Below are 7,264 nucleotides of genomic sequence, written 5' to 3'. Positions count from 1 at the left end.
GAGCATCTACACATTCTTGTAAATTCTCAGTAGGATATTACTCAAATGAATCACATGGCGTTGGTATATATAGCCTACATCTACAGCATGAGGATAATCAAGGGTCTTGCAGTCATCCCAATCAAAATTCCAATAGCATGTTTCACATAAATAGGAAAAAAAATGATCCTAAAATGTGTGCAGAAACACAAAAGATCCCACATCGCCAGACCAGTCCTGGCAAAGAGGAACAAAGCTGGAAGCATCATACGATCTGATTTTTAACTGCATTACAAAGCAATAGTAATCAAAATAGTGTGGACTGGCATAAAAATAGACACATAGACCAAGGGAACAGAATAGAGTCCAGAAAGAAACCCACACATATGTAGTCAACTAATCTATTACGAGGGTGCCAAGAATACACAATGGAGAAAGGATAGTCTCTTCAATAAATGGTGTTGGGAAAATCGCATATCCACATGCAAAAGGATTTGAGCCCTTATCTTACACCACTCACAAAAATTAACTCAAAATGGATTAAAGGTTTACATGTAAGAACTAAAACCATAAAACGCCTGGAAGAACACAAAGGGGAAAAACGTCCTTGACATGGGTCTTGGCAATAATTATTTGAGTATAACATCAAAAGCACAGACAACAAAAGCAAAAATAAACAAGTGATTTCATCAAAATAAAAAGCTTCCTCACAGCAGAGGGAACCATCAACAAAAAGCAAAGAATGGGAGAAAATACTTGCAAACTTTGTATCTGATAAATATATAAGGAACTCTTACAACTCAATAGAAAAGAAAAAAAAAAAAACCAAAGACCCTAATTTAAAAATGGGCAAAGGACAATAGACATTTTTCCAAAGAAGATATACAGTTGGCCAAGTACATGAAAAGGCACTCAACATCTCTCATCATCAGGGAAATGTAAATCAAAGCCATGATGAGACATGACCTCACACCTGCTAGGATAGCTCTCTTCAAAATGGCAATAGACAGCAAATATTGGCGAGGGTGTGGAGGAAAGGGATCCCTTGTACACTGTTGCTGGGAATGAAAACTGATGAAGCCAGTATGTTTTTTCATACTGAAAAACAGTATGGAATTTCCCCCAAAAAATTAAAAATAGAACAAAATGAATGGGCCTACAGAGAATTATACTAAGTGAAATAAGTCAGTCAGAGTAAAACAAATGCCATATGATTTCACTTATATGTGGAATCTAAAAAACAAAGCCAATGAACAATAACAACAACAACAAAAAAAAAAAACAGAAACAGACTCATAATTACAGAGAAAAACTGGTGGTTACCAAGGGGAGGTTGGGGGATGGGCAAAATATGTGAAGGGGATTAAGAAGTAAAAAACCTCCAGTTATAAAATAAACAAGGCACAGCTATAAAAAAGTACAGCACAATAAAAACAGACACATAGACCAGTGGAACAGAGTAGAGAGCCCAGATATGGACCCTCAACTCTATGGTCAAATAATCTTCGACAAAGCAGGAAAAAATATACAGTGGAAAAAAGACAGTCTCTTCAATAAATGATGCTGGGAAAATTGGACAGCTCTATGTAGAAGAATGAAACCCGACCATTCTCTTACACTGTACACAAAGATAAACTCGAAATGGATAAAAGACCTCAACATGAGACAGGAATCCATCAGAATCCTAGAGGAGAACATAGGCAGTAACCTCTTCGATGTCAGCCACAGCAACTTCTTTCAAGATATGTCTCCAAAGGCAAAGGAAACAAAAGCAAAAATGAACTTTTGGGACTTCATCAAGATCAAAAGCTTCTGCACAGCAAAAGAAAGTCAAAAAAACAAAGAGGCAAGCCACGGAATGGGAGAAGATATTTGCAAATGACAGTACAGACAAAAGGTTGATATCCATGATCTATAAAGAACTTCTCAAACCCAACAAGCACAAAACAGATAATCATGTCAAAAAATGGGCAGAAGACATGAACAGACACTTCTCCAAAGAAGACATACAAATGGCTATCAGACACATGAAAAAATGTTCATCATCACTAGCCCTCAGGGAGATTCAAATTAAAACCACATTGAGATACCACATTACACCAGTTAGAATGGCCAAAATTAGCAAGACAGGAAACAACATGTGTTGGAGAGGATGTGGAGAAAGGGGAACCCTCTTACACTGTTGATGGGAATGCAAGTTGGTGCAGCCACTTTGGAGAACAGTGTGGAGATTCCTTAGGAAATTAAAAATAGAGCTTTTCCTATAGGAGCCGCCGGGTTGAGAGGAGCGTGGCCCTCTCCTCTCCCCGCGATGGCGTGTGCTCACCCATTGATATCTGTGTACTCAGAAAAGGGGGAATCATCTGCCAAAAATGTTACTTTGCCTGGTGTGTTCAAGGCTCCCATTCGACCGGATATTGTGAGCTTTGTTCACACCAACTTGCGCAAAAACAACAGACAGCCATATGCTGTCAGTGAATTAGCAGGTCATCAAACCAGTGCTGAGTCTTGAGGTACTGGCAGAGCTGTGTGGCTCGAATTCCCAGAGTTCGAAGTGGTGGGACTCACCGTTCTGGCCAGGGTGCCTTTGGAAATATGTGTCGTGGGGGCCGCATGTTTGCACCCACCAAAACCCGGTGCCATTGGCATCGCAGAGTGAACACAACACAGAAGCGATATGCCATTTGCTCTGCCCTGGCTGCCTCGGCCTTACCAGTGCTGGTCATGTCTAAAGGTCATCATATTGAGGAAGTTTCTGAACTTCCTTTGGTGGTTGAAGATAAAGTTGAAGGCTATAAGAAGACCAAGGAGGCTGTTTTGCTTCTTAAAAAACTTAAAGCCTGGAATGATATCAAAAAGGTCTATGCCTCTCAGCAAATGAGAGCTGGCAAGGGCAAAATGAGAAACCGCCGTCGAATCCAGCGCAGGGGACCCTGCATCATCTACAATGAAGACAATGGTATCATCAAGGCCTTCAGAAACATTCCTGGAATTACTTTACTTAATGTAAGCAAACTGAACATTTTGAAACTTGCTCCTGGTGGGCATGTGGGACATTTCTGCATTTGGACTGAAAGTGCTTTCCGCACGTTAGACGATCTTTATGGTATTTGGCGTAAGGCTGCCTCCCTCAAGAGTAACTACAACCTTCCCATGCATAAGATGCTTAATACAGACCTTAGCAGAATCTTGAAAAGTCCAGAGATCCAAAGAGCCCTCCGAGCACCACGCAAGAAGATTCATCGCAGGGTCCTGAAGAAGAATCCACTGAAGAACCTGAGAATCATGTTGAAGCTAAACCCCTATGCAAAGACCATGCGCCGGAACACCATTCTTCGCCAGGCCAAGAATCACAAACTCCGGATGGATAAGGCAGCGGCAGCCTTAGAAGCCAAATCAGATGAGAAGGAAGTTCCAGGCAAGAAGCCTGTGGTAGGGAAGAAAGGAAAGAAGGCTGTTAGTGTGAAGAAGCAGAAGAAACCTGTGGTGGGGAAAAAGGCTGCAGCTACCAAGAAACCAGCGGCTGATAAGAAGCCTGCAGAAAAGAAACCCACTGCAGAGAAGCCTGCTGCCTAAAAACTTAACGTTTATTCATAAAAGTCAAATAATTTTGGACAGCTAATTTTGAATGAAGACATGATCAAAGCCAAAAAAAGAAATTAAAAATAGAGCTTTCCTAATGAATACTGTTTTTCTGAAAATAAATAAATTGGGGAAAAAAATAGAGCTTTCCTATGACCCTGCAATTGCACTACTGGGTATTTACCCCAAAGATACAGATGTAGTGAAAAGAAGGACCATCTGTACCCCAATGTTTATAGCAGCAATGGCCACGATCGCCAAACTGTGGAAGAAACCAAGATGCCCTTCAACAGACAAATGGATAAGGAAGATGTGGTCCATATACACTATGGAGTATTATGCCTCCATCAGAAAGGATGAATACCCAACTTTTGTAGCAACATGGATGGGACTGGAAGAGATTATGCTGAGTGAAATCAGTCAAGCAGAGAAAGTCAATCATCATATGGTTTCACTTATTTGTAGAGCATAACAAATAACACGGAGGACATGGGGAGATGGAGAGGAGAAGGGAGTTGAGGGAAATTGGAAGGGGAGATGAACCATGAGAGACTATGGACTCTGAAAAACAATCTGAGGGTTTTGAAGGGGCAGGGGTGGGAGGTGGGGGAGCCAGGTGGTGGGTATTATGGAGGGCACGTATTGCATGGAGCACTAGGTGTGGTGCATAAACAATAAATTCTGTTATACTGAAAATAAATAAATAAAAAGTACAGTACAGGGAAAATGGTCAATAATATTGTAACAATATGTGGTGGGTGACTACACTTACGGTCAGCATTGTGTAATGTATGGAATTGTCAAATCCCTATGTTGTGTACCTGGAACTAATATAACATTGTATATCAACTATACTTAGTTAATAAAATAAAAAGAAGTAGCTGAAGGCATGGGGACAAAAAAATACATTTTAAAATTCAGGAAAAAATAAAACCATGTGATACAGCAATCCCATTACTGGGTATATATCCAAATAACATGAAATCGGTATCTCAAAGAGATGTCTGTATTCATTGCAGCATTATTTACAATAGCCAAGATATGGACACAATCTAAGTGTGCCTCTATAGACAAATGGATAAAGCAGATATGGTATATATGCACAATGGCCTATTATTCGGCCGTAAAAAGAAGGAAATCTTGCCATTTGCAATAACATGGATGAGCCTGGAGAACATTATGCTGAGTGAAATGAGCTAAATGGAGGAAGATACATACTCTATGATCACATTTACATGTGGAAACCTAAAACCTTGAACTGGTTGAACCAGAGGATAGAAACATGATTACCAGGGGCTGGGGTGGGTAGGGAAAATGGGGAGGGGTTAGTCAAAGGTACCAACGTTCAGTTATAAAATGAGAAAGTCCTGGGGGTCTAATGCACAGCACGGTGACTAGAGTTAATCATACTCTATTTTATTCCTAAAATGTGTTATGAGAGTAAATCCTAAATGTCCTCACAGCACCCACCCACCCCCAAAAAACTAAATGGGAGAGGTGAAAATGTACCAATTAGTTTGACTGTGGTAATCACTCCACAGTGCAATGTCAAACCACCATGTTGCACGCCTCAACTACCCACAATCTTTGCTTGAAGGGGGGGGGGGTGTGTCTTTCAGTCCAAAGAGAGGATACTGCTGTGTATAGTTACACAGGTTGTGCACAAGATAGAGGACCCCAAGAGAATCCGTATTTGTTTAGCACCCGCTCCATTCACCCTCTTCACACCCCCGCTATGAGGTGTCAGATTAAAATCCCTATGGTATGGACTGAAGGAAAGGAGGCTCAAGGAGGCTCAGAGGAAAGAGAGCATCATAACCCCAAAGGGCTTTCCTGTGACTCTGTACCACGCTGACTCCCTGGGGTTGGGCGAGGGAGCATGGCTCTCGGGGAGGGACATCCAACCTTCATGAGATTTCCTGATGGAGGTTTCCTGGGACCTGGGATATAATACTTCCTGATCAGGAGAACCAAGCAGTACACTTCAGCCCAGCTGTGGCCTCACAGAGGGAGAAATGAGTCTGTGTTCCCTCCTATGTGGAAAAAAAAAAAATTTTATCTTTACTACAAAATACATAGTTCACACATTTTACCATGTTAAAACGTTTTTAGGGGCACCTGGCTGCCTCAGTCAGAAGAGCACATGTTTCTTGATCTCAGGGGTTTTGAGTTCGAATCCCACACTGGGGTGTAGAGATTACTTAAATAAATAAAACTTTTTTTTAAAGTTTTTAAAGGCCTCAGAAAAGATCTTGTAGGCCAAGCAAGGGTACTACTTAATACATTTCCATTTAACCTTAATTGCAGTCAATTCATTCAAAACACTAAACTTTTTGGAGCCTTTGACTCAGACTAGTATCCTGTTCCACACCCACACCCTATAGACACGTGCCCTTGTATTTTCAGGGAATTCTAACTCCACTGTAGCATCTCCCGCCACTTGTGACGGCAGACAACGAATTAGTGGGGAATTCACACCACCTGGGACTTTGTCCCCACAGACTCTCTCTCTCTCTCTCTCTCTCTCTCTCTCTCTCTGGTTGTTGCAAATAACTCAAAATAGCGCGTTAGTGAAGAAGACCACGGGGGTACTACAGCGTCACTAACAGTTTACTGTCTTGACAGCTGAGCCTCAATAGGATCGGTTTCCTCTCAAATCCTCTGTATTTTAGTTCATCCGACCCGAAAGCATCGTCCAGCTAAGGGGCCGAAGGATTCGGAAGCTCCAGAAAGGGCAGGACCCGCCAGTCTCCCGGCTGCCCTGTTCAGGGGCAGGGGGTCCCACCGCTGGAGCCCACGGGAGGTTCTCTCTGTGGCCACTGCGGTTGGGCATCTCTCGGAGCACCGGTCGCGCCTCGCCCCTGCTTCATCCTTGCGGCTGGAAGACCGCCCTGCCTCACTGCTCTCCTGCCCGCAGCGCGCCTTGACACCTGCTCCGCCCGTTACAGCTTGAAGAGCAGGGACAGCGCCCGCGTCTCGGGCCCTTCGGAGGGCGGCGGTCTGGAGCTTACGTGCTGATAAACTGCAAGTTTACCCCCAAAGCCAGGATGAGGCTGCATCTGCAGAGTCCCTCGGCCGCAGTGAGCCCAGTTCCCAAACTCCCGTTGAGGCGAACGGCCTGCATTCTGCTAACCGGCTCACATTCCCCTCCAAGCAGAGCCCAAGACGGTGCCCAAAACACTTCCCTGAGTTTTCAAACCAAAATTCAAGATGTTCCATCGGCTTTAGTGAAAGCTTCTCTCCTTAAATTAGCTCACCCAAATCTTCAAGCACGCTGTCCTCCAGGGGAATTTAGGCGATGCTTTGCCACCTAGATGTTCACTGGGGGTTGGGGGAGGTCCCAAATTTCAAATTATATGGGGGAGGGGTCCCAATTTAGCAATTTTGCTTTCCTGGTACCCATCCACTGCTCATTCTCCGCAGTGTTTCCAAAGCCCTCTCAGAAAATGCAGCCCAGGGCCGAGAAAGGAGGATCCTGGGCTAGCCCTGGAAGATTCTGGATTCAAACCCAGACTTTCCTCCCCTGCTGGATGCCTCTGAACAGTGGCCCCCACAGCCCTGGACCTCGGTGTCCCCATCTGTAGAATGAGAAAGGATGATTGGCTAATCCTTTTCTTTGACAACTTGGGTACCAACATCAAAACCAGAGCAGGGGGTAGGGGTAGGGAGGGTGGGCAGGGATTGCTGTCCATGACCCGCACTA

The 7,264-nt window shown here is 43.7% G+C and overlaps 1 pseudogene; it reads left to right on the top strand.

Annotated features, from left to right (window-relative positions):
• Nucleotides 1–2,240: 2,240 nt before the first annotated feature.
• LOC122891112 lies at nt 2,241–3,604 on the top strand (annotated as a pseudogene).
• The last annotated feature ends 3,660 nt before the right edge of the window (nt 3,605–7,264 follow it).

This window comes from Neovison vison, chromosome 12, assembly GCF_020171115.1.
Source record: "Neovison vison isolate M4711 chromosome 12, ASM_NN_V1, whole genome shotgun sequence".
In the NCBI taxonomy this organism is placed as follows: Eukaryota; Metazoa; Chordata; class Mammalia; order Carnivora; family Mustelidae; genus Neogale; species Neogale vison.
This window is presented reverse-complemented; position numbering and strand designations above follow the sequence as displayed.